The sequence below is a fragment of the Caretta caretta genome, chromosome 4 (genome assembly GCF_965140235.1).
Source record: "Caretta caretta isolate rCarCar2 chromosome 4, rCarCar1.hap1, whole genome shotgun sequence".
In the NCBI taxonomy this organism is placed as follows: domain Eukaryota; kingdom Metazoa; phylum Chordata; order Testudines; family Cheloniidae; genus Caretta; species Caretta caretta.
The window spans coordinates 69,099,732-69,117,469 of record NC_134209.1 but is presented as its reverse complement, the minus strand read 5'-3'; positions in this window follow the sequence as shown (position 1 = coordinate 69,117,469).

The following is a 17,738-nucleotide window of genomic DNA, read 5'->3' as shown; positions in this document are numbered from 1 at the left end:
GATAGGCTAAGGGATGGCCAAATGTGGGGCTGGGGGGGCACAGAATTAATTAGAATATTTGGGTTTGGGGAGAAGCCTTTCCCCATCATAAATAAATCTGAATAATCTGACCTCAGTTGGGTCTTCCAATGACAGCGCCTGCTGCAGAGTTCAAAATCACTTTATAAATAGGGAAGAGCTGGCAACACTATGACTGACACACACGTATGTGAGTGGCAGGGGGAGTTCGAAATGAAAAGACAGATCACATACTACAATAGAATCATTCTTCAAAGTTAAAAAGATTTTTGGGGACAGTGTCATGGGTTTCAAGGGGGTGATGTGAGTCTTGAACTTTTAGGGTTGGCAGTATTGTAATTAGTGCCTACTTGTGCAGTCTTTGGAGTGCTGTGCTATCAAACTTTCTCTTGAGCTGAACCCTGGTAATGCATGATGGCCAGGCATGAATTGTAGGCACTTTGGCTGCTAAGACTCTAACAGCTTGGGGGCCCACACAACAGTCCACCAACTTCCACCAGACACTGTGCTCCCCCAGGAGAATCCAAACATTCTTCCTCTATGAGCTGGCCCTCCTACTGCCAGAAAATCTTCTTCACCTACATCCCTACCCAGGAGGGAAAGAGTCACAAAATACTCTCACCCAGCAGATTCATCAAAACGCCTCTTGCTGACCTTGCATTGTTCTGTGGATTCATCACAAATCTCTAAATAGGATAGTCTCTCATATTATGTATTTTCAGTAGTGCCCGCTCTGTGCTAGGTGCTTTCTAGACCCCTAAGAAAGATGGTCTCTGCTGCAAGGAACTTGCAGTCCGGACAGAGGGACTAGTAGACGGAAGTTAGGGGAAGTGGAATAACAATGTACAATTTCTATACAAGACAACTTGATACACTGTATTGCAGCATGGCAGAATTTAAATGAGGACAGGGTCTAGGCACTGTGGATGAGTTTAGGGAGGTCATACCATGCATATGGGGCTTATAGAAGAAGGCACAGAGGTGAGAAGCTGACATGTGGACAGACAAGACTTTGGGAACATTGGCAGTGTTGATGGAAGGGGAAATGCAAAGCTTGGATAGGGTTGATAATTAGTGAAGTGGGCTGTACCATGATTTTGCTTCCCCCTGCTAGAGGTCTCATCACCTTGGCACATACTGCCTGAAGAAGGGATACTTTCCAGGGGAAACAGTGAGTTCAGACCTCCAAGAATAGCTTAGAGAGGCCACCCAGAATCAGCTGCTGGCAGAACAAATAAGTTCTGGTTCTCCAAAGGCTGGGAGCAGGCAGAAGCCAATCAGGCTCAGCAGGCAAGATTTAAAAGTTTTGCCTGCTTTCTCCAGGGACCAGGTCTGGGTGAAAGATCTCCTCTAAGGGTCTGTTAAATTACAAAAGAAAGGTGCTTTTTAAATTGTTACGTAACGTGATTTGAAACATTCCTTAAGACCTTGTATAGACAGTTTACACCTTAACTAACATGATTTGAAACATTAACTCAATTTTTAAAAGTGTCTTTTTTTCCCATCATCCAGATGGACTGTAAGGGTGAAATCAATGTCAGTGGAAATTGAGAGCACTCATCACCCTCACGTAGATTTTCCAAGGAACTCATGCAGGGTCCTCAGTGGCACAGAAGCCCTCGCCTCTGGCAGGGACAGGAGGGGATATGCCTAGGAAAGAGCAGTTGTGCAGATGGGCCTCCACACCCCATGTATGCAGTGGGGAAGTGAGCTCCATGACGTCTCATGTAGAAGGGAACATTAGGAGTTGGACAGAAAGGGGGCTGCTGGATCCATATTTATCCAGTGGCTGGGAACTCATGCAGCTCAGGGAGTGGCTATAGAAAGACTGTATTGCAGCCCTGTGGGCAGAGGGTGGATGCCATTGCTGACCTCTGCTTAGAAAGGATTAGTCTGGCTTTGTGTGGGAGAGGTGAACATCACCATCAAAGCATAGCTGTGATAGTTCTATATGAAATTCACCTCCCTGTGTACAGGGCCTGCATGAGTCCCACATAAGCTCATAGGGAATCATCCCATGCCAATGACATTTATTTACTCTTTGATGCAAAGAGAAATTAGTGTACAACAAAATCTGTATATTTTCCAGAATACTATTAGCCAGATAACGAAGTGGCAGAATTCTGTGTGGTAGAACGCTTAATGAAAGATGTAAAAATAAAAGAGAGCCATGTTCTTTTCTTTCTTAACAGAAATATTGTAAAGCCTAGTGAAGAACAGTTCTCTTCTCCACTGGTTCTCTCTTATCAACTGCTTCATCTCTTTATTTTGTTTGTTAGCGCCAACTGTGATGTGATTCACTTGCCGCTTGACTGGCTAGATGACATCAGTCACAATCACTGTGGGCAAAAAAAAGTATAGCAGTTTGTAATGCATTGTCCTTCCTCTGAAATGTCAGCTTCAATTTGCCCGGAGCCAGCAGTTCAAATATATATTACACAAAATTACTCTTTAAAAACTTAATTTATTACGGTTGAGAGAGAGAGAGAAAAAAAGAAAATACATTAAAGGGCTCAATCCTGTGAGTGATGAGCACCCTCAGCTCCCACTGACACAACTGGGAAGCAGTGGTAAATACCCCTCCCAGTACTGACATTGCTGGGAGATGTGGATATAAAGCACCTTGCAGTTTAAGCTCTAGATGGTCTGTCTGCTATATAATATAGTGTCCTCAATTTACCTCACTGTGCTCAGATATCACGGCACCCTGAATCCCCCAGAGAGCCAGGCCCCTATTATGCTACAGTCTCTAATTTCATGTAACTGTTTTATTTTATAACTGCATTAATGCTCCGATGAGTGAATGGTGGTTTGTTCTCCAGCAGTTAAATGAAATTTAGGCTTGTAACAAAATTTTGCTGTGAGACCTGGCATTCATGACTAACGTTGTATAAGTGGCACGTTATTGCTTAGTAAAAAAAAAAAATGGTTCTGAAAATAAATAAAATCTTACACATGCTTAACATTTGTTTTATATCATAAAAGAAACAAATCAACCAGTAAAAGAGGACTTGATCTCTTGCAGAGACTAACTTTATGGAAAACTGTATTTTTTAATATTAAGTTCAAAAGTTCTGCAATCTGTTGTATATCAGTGAACAAACTATGGCAAAAATGTTCATTCAAAGGAATCTGAAATTAAATTGAAATCTGATCAAGGCTCTTTGTCTTCCCTGTGACTCATCTTGTGGAATGAAAGAAATATATTATAAATTCTTTGTCTCGAGCTTTTTTTCCTCTTCTTATTTTGTTAATTTGTGGGTGTACAGCAGACAATTGAATTTTGGAACACGATGGAGAGATGGTTTGGGGAGTACTTTGCCCCAATCTGTAAGCATACATTTTACATGTTTTTCTAATTGTTGTATTTGAAAGTGTTTGAGTTTCAAATACTGTTGAAGTATTTTTAATTAAGCCATTTTAGTTCTAGAAAGTGATGGAAATGAACCCCAGTCCAAAATGTGGTGCTCTTCGCTTTAGCCCATAAAACAACACAAATTTGCCCACATGTTCTGTTGCCCATACAATCCTCACATACCAGTCCCTTGACTAGAGCAAGAGTAATTTTATCACCGGATGGTGTGTTACAGGAGGACCTACATATTCCTATGAACTGACCCTGTACCTTGACCTCTAGTTCCCAACCACAAATGCTGCTCTACAGCTCAGTGCACAATGGAACTATGGAACCTGAACTCCTCAGTAGTTGAGTGAACTAGGAGTGGAGTACAATAGTTGTAGTGCAAGGTACCCTTTCTAGCTATATGCTTATACTGAAGCCAGGATGTAACTGGTCTTTCATGTTCTTCCTCCCATCTTTTTTTTTTAATACCCCCAGAGTTCAGAAAATATAAATCAACCTTCCACATTTTGCATAACAATAAAAGTACATGTTGGTAGATGATTAGGAAACCCAAATTGGCCAAGATGTTAAAACCGACAGAACCTCGGCATATAATACAAACATCAGCTCAGCCTTAAAGCATGTCCCAAACCTTTGCTTGTTAATTGTAAAAAAATTTGTACCAAAACCATTTGTTAACAAAGAACAAGAATATTTACAGTCATTGTCCTCAGATGTTATCACAAGGGTTGGCAATTTGTTCTATGTTATGTTTTAAGCGGGTTATATATATATAGGATATATTGTGATCTATGTACTGTAATGCTTGTGATTGTCTTACTTATTTCTATACTAATTCTCTGAATATATATATATGTATATTCAGAGAATTAGTATAGAAATAAGTAAGACAATCACAAGCATTACAGTACATAGATCACAATTAATGAAAGGTAGTGTCAAAGGCCAATCTAGACTAGAAACTACTGCTGATATATCAGTGTTAAGTAAAGATATGATTTTAAAAAAAAAGAAAAGAAAACATTTTTATACTGGCAAACACTATAATGTAGATGTGGTTATACTATCAAAACAATGCTTTTAACAGTACAGTTCATTTCTTTCGGTATAAATTCCATTTTTGTTAGGAGGGTTTGCTGATATAGCTATACCAGCAAAGCTTTTCAAGTGTAGATTTGGTCTAAAACTCTTTCTACAGTGTGTAATATGTGGACCAACTGGTGCACCTGCATGGAACACCCCTGTAATCAATGGAGCTCCACATAGGTGCAGCAGTCTTCCCTCTCACTACATTGCAGGACCGAGGCCTAATTGTGATTAAAATAATTTGAAGATATACTGTGGGCCCTGACCTTTAAAAAGGCCTCAGTTCAGCCTCTGATTTTGAGCAGGGTGCAGTTGTTGTGGGTGCAAATAACTTCAGGCACATCAGACACCTAATTACTTAATTTGTAGGATGTCTTAATGCTATACAATGTGCCTACAATTATTTTCACTTGATAAATGGTGCCTGCAATTATTTCTGGTGCAAAAGTGCAGGTGCAAAATTGGAGGTCACTTTTCAAAATTAAGACTATAATGAGCCATGAATAAAATTACAGGTTCATCTGTGTGTACTTTAACCTACTTGATATTCCTCTTGGTTAGACAGTTGGCTGTTACATGCCTCTCCTAAGTATACAGATGGCATAGGTTGGAAATGAACTGTTAAGAGATTTAAATGGCTTTCTGATAGAAGGTGATAGTTTTGATGGGAGAATGTATCTCACATTTCAGGGTTCTAGACCTGAGTTCTAGCCCTGGCTTTGATGTCTGTGGCCTTAGACAAGTCACTTAAGCTTTGTGAGGTAGTGTCAACGGGAATGGAAGGTGCTCAGCACCTTCAAGGATGTGTTCTGTATCTCACAGGATCAGAATCAATGCTTGTAATGTCCTTTGAGGATCAAGTGCCGTATTTGGCCCCCTGGTATATCTCAGGGCAGAATTTGGCTCAAAAAGCCCTATGGACAGTAAGCATTTAATACTATTATTAATCAGGTCCATGCCAATGATTTAGATAACAGCAATGAAAATAAGATCTCTAGCTTTGCAAATGATATTAAAATTAGAGTTAGAGCAAATAATGTGGAATAAGCAACTGGATTCAAATTTATTTGGCTCATATAGGTAATTAGGCCAGCAGATGGCAAATGCAGTTCACAGTAGAAACATGTAATATAATTGGTCAGAGAATATGTCCTAAATGGAACAATCATATAGCCCAGTTAGGAAAAAAGGGTTATTGGAGGGAGGAGAGGGAGCTTAAACCATGCAAAAACTGCAAAACTGCATGCAAAAAAGAATGCTACTCTGTTGAATTAGCAAAGAGAATATAAAAATAAAGTGATAATAAGGCACATATTGGACCCCACCTGAAACTATATTTGTGCACTATTTTTATTATACTACACCATAGCTATAAATAAGATTACAGGCCCCTGTCCCAAGGATCTTCGAGTCCAAATAAGCCTTAACACAGCAAGGGATGATAATAATAAAGGGTACGGGTAGATGGTATCACCAGGCAAGATGTGCAACAGTGAAAAATCACTGAGAGATTGTTATATACTGTTACTTTTTAAAATTTGTATAAACAATGGGGGGACCAAAACAGGTAAAAAGTGATGGAAGTAATAAGTTTAAAGAGGAGTTTGAAGAACAATGATTGATCATCTTTAAGACTGTGTACATTCTTGGGCAATGTAAGTTATAAGGGAAAATGCAGGTAGATAAAGTGGTAAAAAGGACACAGATCCGACAAAATAGAGGCTTTCAAAATTATTAAAGGGTTTATGAAAGGAATCAAGACATACTTTTCACACTGGTAAAGGGCAAAATCCTTACCTTAGTCATAAAATCAGTCTCGTCCATGGCAATGGGCCTAGTGCAGACCTACTTCACACAAAGGTATTATAGATGTATATAGAATACATTACTGAACACCATTGAAACATAATGAGTGATGTTTTTAAGACTGTCATTATTTAAAGAGGAGACAACTGAAGGACTGGACAAAGCAGGAAGGTGGGGTTAAGATACTGGTAAATATTAAAAGGCATAATGTTCGTGGTCCTAAGATGTTGTATGTCATAATACAACAGCAAAGTTCTGTTCCCAACCATTAATTCCCTTTTTCAGTCTAATCTGCTAACTTTATTTTGCACTGGAGCTATCATCTGAAAGTGCTTGAGTGCTTTTTTCTGATTGCACTGGCAGTTACATGAACCATTAGCTATCATTACCTTTACTTCAAACCTGTCACTTCTTTTTTGTAGCCAGCATGTTGTGGAGGTGAAAATACCCAAAAACAGTCTCTAAGAAAGAATAAAATCACCCATACAAAAATGAGCTGAAAGAAACATGTGAACCAAGAAGGGGAAAAAAGGAGATGAGAATCTTGATAAATCAGCTCTCTGTTTGAGCAGAGGACATATTCTATTGCTATAAAAAAAAAAAAACCCTAAAACACAATGCAAAGCTGGAGCTGGCTTTTGTCCATGCTCCTTCTCCCACCCAACCCTCCATACCTAAGATATCTCAAACATTCCACAAATAATGGAAATACAAGTCATATTTGTATGAATGACTGTGTTATGCATGAAAAAAATATAAATAACTGAAAAGAGTTTGAAAACTTGAGATAAAAGTGATTTTTTAAATGTAGTTCTATACATGGTACTGTTCTATAAATTCTGCGTGAGCCACACAATGGGCTATGAGCAATTAACATTAATTAAATGGACCCTTCTAACTATAGGGCTGCGGTTTATATATTAATGACCTTAGAATGCACTTGGATTTGGAATTTTTTTTTCAGAGTGCATGCTAGGCTGCCTTACGTCTGTAGATCTATGGCATGCTCCAGCTGCTACTGTACATGTATGGAATACCATTCACACTTGCAGTAACAAGCACTACTAGCCAAACACTAGGGAAATTAACTATTATACAGAGCAGTGCAGAAATAGCTTAGACTAGAACATACCAGTAAGTCTGATTTGCCTAAAACACCCAAGGAAGCTAACTGCAAATGGATAGGAGCACTGACAGACACACAATCATGAAGGCAGCTTATGTAGCAGGAACATGTGCTCCAGAAGCCTGCTTATCATACGCAACAGCCAATGTTAGAAAGTCTATTGCTTACTTCTGAATAAGACAGTACCAGAAATCATGAGCTAAATTAATCCCAATGTAATATAATGGAGCTATGCCAGGAATTAATTTGTCCAATTATCTCCCTGTAATCTTTATGGTAAAGGCAAGGAATGCAAGAGGTGACTCAATCCATGTATGCTGGCAGTAACATGCAAGCCAGGGGGATATCCAGAAGGAAATAATGTCATAAGTTTGGCAAGGCGGCAGCTGTGTTCACCAGCTTAAACAAGATTTGGTCATCAAAAATGTACAACTTTTAAGACCAACTTATGAATCTTCAACTCAAATGTTATTTTCACCTTAACATACGGACATGAAAGGTCCAGACAGACAACTAAATACCTTCAAAAGCAAATGCCTCAGGAAAATACTAGATACTAAATGGAATAAATTTATAACAAATGCTGAGATTCATCAGAGAGTTTGACAACTTCTCATCTCCAAAGTTATCCCAAAAAGAAGATGGAAATATTTGGGACATGTGATAAGAATGAAACCAGAGCATCTGCCATGGCAGGCCTGCCATTGGACTGCTAGTGGAACACACAAAAGGGGCTGACCAAAAGAATCCCTCCATCAACCAGTACTTAGAAAGGGAAAACTTTGGGGACTTAACATACCTGATGTGCAAAGAGCAACCCAGGATGGTGGAGCCTTGTCCATGCCCTAAGTAAGGTCTGATGGTGTGGTAAGGCTTCAGATTCAGAAGCACGGTTCTCACCCCACTATGAAGAGCACTGACACCCCCTTCCCATATAGTTGAAAGGTACTCCCTTCCTGGGACTTGGCTTTATTGGTAACTCAAATAACACATAATCCTCAGTCTACTGTAAATTTCCTCCCCAAGCTTGCTTGTTCCTGGGGCTGCCCTGCAGAACCCCCTCTCTTTGTTACTACTTACCTTATTTGAGAAATCCTAAATTCACTGGTGCAACCAAACCTTTTAAGGGTCAGTTTTTGTTAATCTTTACTGTGGCTGGGGACATGTGAAGGAGTTAGGGTGTTACATTCCTCTTCCCAGTATCTAGCCAATGGTAGAAGAAGTTGGGCTGAAATGATAGGAGGCAGAGACAAGGATAAGTAGCAATAGCCTCTGAAGCTTTGGTAGGGAATAGCAGAATGAGAAGTGGTTACAAAAGCCATGTGGAGAATTCAAGAAAGCGTTTGAAGGATCCAGAAAAAAAAATAAAAGAAGGGAGGAGCAGAGAAAAGTTACAGTGAGAGCAAGACCTATTTCCAGAGGATGATGTGAGCTTGTAGCTGTGATGCTGGCAGACCAGGGTGCCAGCTTGAAGATATTGTCAAATTCCCTTAGATACTGATGCCCAGGAAAAATGAGCTTTTATAGTGGAATCTGGCCTATATCAGTTAAGATTATGCCTTTTGGATTAATTAATGCAGGTACTACCTTTCAGAGGCTTGCCAATGAAGTGCTGCAAGGATTACAGAACTTTACCAGGATTTACATAGACGTCCTAGCTATTTGTAGTGACTCCTGGCAAGACCACCTGTACCATGTGAGAATTGTACTACAAGGCTTAAAGACACCAACGTCACTGTCAAGGTCTCCAAATGCAGAGGTATCTTATTTAGAACACAGGATGGACAGTGAGTTTGTTTACCCTGACCTTTAAAAGTAGAATCTATTCAGAGTTGGGCTGCCCCACAAGAAGCAGATCCAATCCATCCATTGGTCTAGACAACTATTACTGAGGGTTTGTAAAGGGGTTTAGTGACATTGTGGCCCCCCATAATAGACCTTACAAAAATGGGGAAATCAGACTGGGTGGTATGAATCCAGGCCTGTGAGAGGCTTCAAAGACATAAAAGAGGCTTTGTCTAAAGAGCCAGCCCTGATTTCAGCAAACCCTTTGTGCTGTGCACTGATGCGTCTAACATGGAGTTAGATGCAGTGCTAATGCAGGAAGACAAGTGGCATCCCATTGCCTTCTTGAGTAAAAAAACTGACCCGCACAGAAGAGAACTATGCTGTCATTGAGTGGTAATACTATGCCATAGTTGGGTTTTTAGGTAATTTATCTTTATTTGTGTAATAAAAAATGTATGGTTTTAACAGACCATGCCACACTAATATGGTTGCAATGAGCAAAGGGACCACTTCCAGACCGTTATGCTGGAGCCTAGGTCTGCAGGAGTATGGCATGGAAATAGTCCATATCAAGGGGAAAGAAAATGTAATGATAGATGCCTTATTAAGGATGGTGGTGTGGGCTGAGACCCCTTCCCACACCAGTGTAGCACTGGGGGTGTGACACTGACAGACCAGTGCCTGCTCCTGGTCATCACTGAACACTGACAAATGCACAGCTGGAAACCATTCTGGCTCACCTGTATGTTAATACTATTAAAACAGATTTTATGAGAATATGTCTAGTGCTCAGACTCTATGAAATGCTTGTAGGATGCTGCATGTATTAATCTTATATCTGTATCCCATGTTATAAAGTAATATTTAAGTGTTTGTTCTGTAACTATAAAAAGTGATTGCTAAAACTGTAAAACCCCAGTCAGGAGAGAAACATTACCAAGTGTGAAATACTACTTTACCACAAGGGGTGTCATCTCCTCCCCAACAAAAGAAGACCCATAGACACTGGACAAGCCATTGTGGAACATCAGTGGACAACAGACTTTGTTGATTGCTCCCCACACACCCATGAAATGGAGCTTGAGCTCTGGGAGAAGGGGATAAAAATCCCTGTCAAGAAAAATGTATCGATATGCTGCTTGGCAATATTTCTTAGAGAAGGCAATATTTCTTAGCCTATGGCTACACTACACAGCTTTTAGCAACATGGCTGTGCCTCTATAGTCATGCCGCTGAAAGGTGCGCAGTGTAGATGTTGTTTGTCGGCAGAAGAGAGCTTGCCTGCTGACAAAAAACTTCCATCCCCCAACGAGCAGCGTTAGCATTGTCGGCAGGAGAGCGCTCCTGCCAACAAAACACTGTTCACACCAGTGCTTGTCGTCGACAAAACTTTTGTCTTTCAGGGGTGTGTGTATTTTTTTCAAGTTTTGTCTTTCACGTGCCAGTGTAGACAAAGCCTTAGCATAAGCAAGAGATTCCCAAGCTGCTTGGCTTGTGTTAGCCCTCAAGGACTTATAGAGCTTGCATATTACAGAAGCTTCTATTGCCTTTGGAAACCTAAGACTGTATCTCATTTTTGTATGCATATTTACCTACTTTAACCTTGTAAATAACCTATTTCTTTTTCTTAGTTAATAAATCTTTAGCTAATATTACAGGATTGTATACAAGCGCTGTCTTTGGTTTGAGATCTGAGGTATAATTGACAAAAGCAGGCTTGTCTGGGTGGCAAGGTGGAGTGTCCAAGAGGACTGTATGTGACTCTGTGTTAAGGCTGTTATAAGGCTGGTACTTGATTGGTGAAATATAATTAGAGAACACCCAGCCAATTTGGGGTTTGTGCCCTTGTTTATGGTAGTCTGCCCTGAGATTGGCACTCACTTTCATGAGCCACTCCAGACACCTGGACAATAGCATCCCCAGAAAATTGCAGCCTAGTATATCTGAAAATTGTATTGTAATAATGTCATTGTGCATTCCACTTGAAATAGAATTTCATCTTTAGATTGTATTTTCATTTCAAGGCATAAGTCTGTCTAGTGGTGGCTACATACCCAGTTCCCACTTGAAAAGACCTTGATTAATTATTTTAAAAAATAATATATTACTAATGCTTGGAACCAAAAGTAAGAGAGAGAAACACACCTACACAGAAACAGAAAGGGGGAAAAGCCTTGGCAAAAAAGAGAATAGAGAGTGCCAGAAAGAGAGAGAGCGAGAGGGGCCTGAAGGAAGGGGAGGTCTGAAAATTGTATTGCAGTAATGACATTGAACCTTGCCCAAATTAGAGCTTATTGCTGCGTGTGAAATAATTTTCATACATGATTACAGAAAAAAAAAACTTCAAAAAAATGAAATTGTTAATTTTTATAAGAAAATGTCAACATATAGCAAACATCGTGTGACATTTTCTGCTGAATTACACGCACTCAGAACATACCGAGTATTATTATTATTATTCATTTGAATTACAATAGTACTGACAACTGCTCGGCACTTTCCAAATACATAAGATTCCATCAATGTTCCCAAAGGGCTCAGAATTCAAGAAGGAAAATAATATACATGAGGAGGGATAAAACAAATGTGTTTAAAAAAATATCAGTTTACCTCCCCATCACTAAGAAATAACTATAAATTACCCATACTACCCCATCTATTACCAAGAAATGCTCCTCTCTGGCACACAGCATAGAGGAGTCCTACTGAAGACAGTCTTTCCATTGATTTTTGGTGAGAGATGCATGAAGGCCCATCTAGAGGAGCAAAGATCAAGAAAATGGGTACAAAGAGCCAGAAATCCACAGGAAAAAGGGGCAGCATGGCATTCTTCCTCCCTCCTTCCCTTCTGTAACCCTTTGTTTAAACATCCTATTTGGATGGTGTATTGTGGTAGAGGGGGTGGAGCCAACAAACAGAAGAAGCTCTATTCAGCATGCACCTCTGTTACATCAGTGAATTTAAAGGTGGAAATCTATGAGGGAATTAACATTGATTGGCCCAGTATTATTTTCTCCTTTGTGTGAGGAGAAACCAGGGTTGTGTGAGGAGGTGCCGGGGAACAGTATGCAGCCATAGGGAGGAAGCAAATAGTAGAATACTGTTATGAATTATTTATCTTTTGTATTACTATACTGCACAGGAGCCCTAGTCATGGACCGGAACCCCATTGCAGTAGGTTCTGTACTAACACAGAACAAAAAGATGGTCCCTGTGCCAATGAGCCTACAATCCAAGTATTAGAAAAGAGACAATAGATAGTTTCAGACATGTAGAGAGGAGAGTACAAGGAAGCAATGAAACAGTATTGGTCAGCATGATTAGCAGTGATATCTGTGCATCAGTGGTCTAACTGTTGTCAAATTTATTGCAGGCATCATGGCAAAGGAGAATTTAAAGAAGAGATTTGAAAGAAGATACTGAGGTAGCTTTGCAGATGTTTACGGGAGCTACTCCTAAACATAAAGGGCAGCACTGGAAAAAGCACAAAGGTGCTTGTTTTAAAATTTAACAAGGGGGCGATAGAGGCTGGTATCATGGGCCAGTCAGACATCTCAATAGTGAATGAGAGATGAGAAATAAGGTGGGGGTAGGCCAGGGAAAATGGTGAGAAGCAGCTTATGTTTGATGCAATAGAAAAAGGGGATATAAAGAGAGGCATGACGTGGTCAAAGTGATGGTCCAAGAGAATGGATGTGAGTGGGGCAGGGTTGTATGATGAGCATGTGGATGAGAGTTTTGGCTCTGTGGATGAATATCTTAGAGATGTTATCCAGAAAGAATCAGCAAGATTTAGACCCAGCCAGGATGTGAGGACCTAGAGAGAGGTCTGAGTCAGAGATGAAGCCTAGGTTATGGGCATGCCTTGCAGGCAGATTGGTGTTTTTCACAGTGATCAACAAAGGAGATGAGGGGGGGAAGTTTAAGAGCTCTGTTGTAGCCATGTTGACCTTAAGCTGATAGCTGGATATCCATAAGATGATGTCAGAAAGACAGGTCAAGATTTTAGTTTGGAGAGAAGGAGACAGGTCTGGAGTAGAGAGGTAGAGCTGTGAATTGTCTCCATAGAAATGGTAATTGAATTTGTGCTTGTGGATGAGATTACCCAGAAATCAGGTGTAGAGGGAGAAGAGAAAGGGACCAGGAACAGAGTCCTGTGGAGCCCCCATGGAAAGTTGGAGGTGGGAAGGGATGAGGAGGATCCTCCAAACGACATGCTGAAGGAGCAATTAGAGGGGTAGGAGGAGAACCATGGGAGGACAGAGGCCCATAATCCTAGAGTGTTCAATATTTCAAGTAGAAGAGCATGGTTGACTGTGTCAAAGGTGTTTGACAGGTCTCAGAGGATGAGGATGGAGTACCGGTTCTGAGATTTGGTTATGAAGAGGTCATTAGAGACTTTGTTGAGGGCAATGTCAGTGGAGAGCAAGGGCAGAAGCTGGATTGGAGAGAAGCTAAAGTGGAATTGGAGGAGAGGAACTCCAGAAAGTAATTGTAGACCCATGTTCAATGAGTTTAGAGATGAGAAGGAGGAAGGAGATGGAGCAGTAGTTGGGGAGCCAGGAGGGGTTAAAGGAGGAGGCACTTTTTCTAATATGGGAGAGACTAAAGCATGTTTGTATTGTGATGGGAAAGAGCCAGAGGACAGTGAGAGGTTAAGGAGAAGGAGGGAATGAGGGTGGGCACAAAGATCAGGAGGTGGGATGGAGTCACTTGGACAGGTGAAGGGGTTAGAAGATGAGAGTAGATGAGAAACTTCTGCAGGGAGTGGGAGGAGAGGCAATCCAAGGGGATGGGATAAGTTACATCTTATTTTGTCAATTTTCTCTTGGGAGAAATTGGCAAGCTCCTGTGAAGAAAGAGCAGTGGAAGCAGAAGGAGGGGAGAGTTTGATGAGTGAGTTAAAGGTGGCTGGATTTGCAGACTGGAGGTTCACTTAAGTTGGCGAAGTAGAGGGTATTTTTAGCTAGGAAGATAGCAGAACTGAAGGGAGAAAAAAATAATTTGTAGTGGTGGAAGTCAGCCTGAGCACAGGATTTCTACCAGAAATGTGCTGTAGCATAAGAGAAATGGGTGTTTGGGGTAAGTCAAGAGTGAGGGTAGACCTTGCAGAAGGGCAAAAGAATCATAGGTGGAGGAAAGTGAAGCACAGTGAGAATTGATAATCATATAAATGGTTATTAATAACTATTGCTTACTTATGGATCTTGTTAATAGTAATGGATTATTTCTGAAAAGTAACTTCACCTGCCAAAGCCTTTTGTACTGAGGTCAGGGAGCATGTATTTATCTGTTCTTCACTGCAACCATTATTGAACTTATTCATTTATTAAAATGAAAACAAATTCACAGGTGAAACTCATTACAGGTGGAATGTATCATGTTTTCTTACTATAATTTTTTTCAGATTGACTAAACTTCAACAAACCTAATTGCAGCTCCCAGCATCTATCCCCTGCTATCTCTCTGTTAATCCGTAGCAATGTGTCCTGCTCTTTTGTCTGTCTTTCTGCATTCCAAGCTATAGCTCTGCCTTCCTCTTTTTTTTTTTCTGCTAGACCATTCTAGTCACAAGATAAGAAGAAATTATCACAATGATCCAGCCTAAAAACTCCTGGACCATGGCCAATTCTGAAGCTTATGGAAAATTCTACCTAGAGGGCTGAAAATATACACCCGCTCCATAACTACCGCATAATCAGAGATCAACACCTGGTGGCTAAAGCTGAACTTGGGTGATAGTGGTGGGAAGAGAGAAGTACCTTGAAAAACCTGTCTCCCATATAACATCCCAGACTATCATGGATATCTGCCCTCAACTTGTTTAATAAGTCCACAGCCCTGGTGTCCCCTTGGACTTCTCACTCCTAAGAGATAGACTAAATGATGGCAGCAAAACACAATTCCATCTGCAATTGGCCAAAAGATTGCACCTTATCCTATCAGACACAGATTTGGTCGCAGTGTCATGCATTCACAACATCTGGGCTTGATTATTGCCACTCATGTAACTAGGAATTAAGCCACATAGGCTAAAAAGAGCTCCATCTGGTACCATGCTCTATGCCATTCCCTCTCACAGCCAATGGCATGGAGGCATAGCCTGAAGAGAGAGCATCACTGCACTCAAGCTATTTTTGACTGGTGGAACGACCCCTTGGGCTGTTGGTAACCTGGTGTAAGTTGGTGCCCTGGCAATGCCCTAATTTATACTGGGGTGAACAAGGTCCCTGGCCAGCCACAACACTCAAGGAGGTACAAAGGTGGTGAGAAGACACTGTGGCCCCCTGATTTCCAGTGTTGAGATTTTCTGTGCTGGAACTGATAACCAGGTGGATGTTCTGTAGGGCTAAAATTCGACCTGTTCAGAAGTCTGCTTTCTTTGCAAACAGATTAATAAAAACATAACCCAATTCCATCTGCAAAATGTCTGCAATAAACTTTGCTGATTTACCTAGCAGATTTTTTGAGGGGGTGGGGGATGGAGGAATCTAGTGAGCATAGTTCTTTCTCAGAGATCTAGATCCCTGTGGAGATGCCACAGAAGGGATTTAACAGGGCTGAGGAGGCGTAGAACAATGATACAGACCCAGCTGTCTCCAGTCTATGCTTCCCTGCTGCCCAGATTTGCATGTTTCAACTCCCCATCACTTCCAGAAGAGAAAGAAAACATGGGGCCCTCTATTTTTAGCTACTTTATATGGCTGCAGTAAAACTGCCAACATCTAAACTCTAATGTAAATGGGTGTGTATTTTAGTTTTTCCTCCCATATTCATAATAAGTGTTATTAAGAATAGAGCAGGTCTCAGATTTTAACAAGGCACTGGTTATATCAATGGTAAATCTGAATAGATTTTTTCAATATGCTGTAGTAAGGTACTAAAACATAATGCCTTTTAACTGATGCACTGTTATCAGCCTTATTATGGCTTTCTTCATGCCTGTCAGTGGATTATGGTAATTTTTTAGTCACGGGTCTAATCAAAGTAGAAGACTCTGAGCTGCTGACAGCTTAGGAGAGATACAACTGCTATAAGACTGGCTTCACACAGTCATGAAATTCTAAAAAAGGCAGAAACTTCAGCCTCCGGCACATCTCTCCTCCAGGCAAAAACAATGCAATTTCTTTGAACAACAGAATCCTTTTCTACACTTTAGACAAAGGGTCAAGGGGGCAGAGGGCACCTGTTTCTCCCCACTCTCACTACATTCAAAACAAGAAAAATTGATCCACTAGAAAGATGGTGCTATGAGAAAACACTGCAGCTTGGCTAATATTGCTCAGTGGAGTCTAGAATCAGAGCTATGATCGCTCCTGTGAATTAACCTTAAATTCTGTTTACACAATGTTTACACGCTGCTTATTCCTGAGAATTTGATGAATCTGAACAATTGTGCTGTATAAGGAAAGGCCTTATACAGTGGAAACACCACTTCCTTGTGGCAATGGTAGCAAGCTGCATTCACAGAGGGGACTCCTCACTCCCTGCACACCAGCGGACAGCTTGGCAGGTTGGCTCTACAACGATGTGCATTTGCTGGCCAAAGCCTGGGTGGGAGGAGGAGGAGGAGGAGGAGAATGGTGGGGATGATGTGCAGTAGCTGTGGCAATACTACAGCTCCAGGTTTACAGTGTACGTGCTGGTGGAGGAGGGGTGTCAGAAATATAAAGGGAAGGGTAAACACCTTTAAATCCCTCCTGGCCGGAGGAAAAATCCTTTCACCTGTAAAGGGTTAAGAAGCTAGGATAACCTCGCTGGCACCTGACCAAAATGACCAATGAGGGGACAAGATACTTTCAAAGCTCGGGGGGGGGGAGAAACAAAGGGTTCTCTCTGTCTGTGTGATGCTTTTGCCGGGACCAGAGCAGGAATGCAGGTCAGAACTCCTGTAAAGAGTTAGTAAGCAATCTAGCTAGAAATGCGTTAGATTTTCTTTTGTTTAAATGGCTGGTAAACAAAGCTGTGCTGAATGGAATGTATATTCCTGTTTTTGTGTCTTTTTGTAACTTAAGGTTTTGCCTAGAGGGATTCTCTCTGTTTTTAATCTGATTACCCTGTAAGGTATTTACCATCCCGATTTTACAGAGGTGATTCTTTTACTTTTTCTTTAATTAAAATTCTCTTTTAAGAACCTGATTGCTTTTTTCATTGTTCTTAAGATCCAAGGGTTTGGGTCTGTGTTTACCTATGCAAATTGGTGAGGATTTTTATCAAGCCTTCCCCAGGAAAGGGGGTGTGGTGCTTGGGGGGGGGGGATTTTGGGGGTGAGACTTTCCAAGTGGGCACTTCCCCTGTTCTTTGTGTAACATTTTGGTGGTGGCAGCTTTTAACCTAAGCTGGTAAGAATAAGCTTAGGGTGTCTTTCATGCAGGTCCCCACATCTGTACCCTAGAGTTCAGAGTGGGGAAGGAACCTTGACAGGGGGATTTTCCATTTTCCTGAAACCCTGCAGAGATCCTCTACACCACTGATGTATACAGAGGGGTCCAGCATTTCCTCTTTAGAGAATAATGCTTTTAAACGTTTTTATGTGTAACTCTTCTGCCA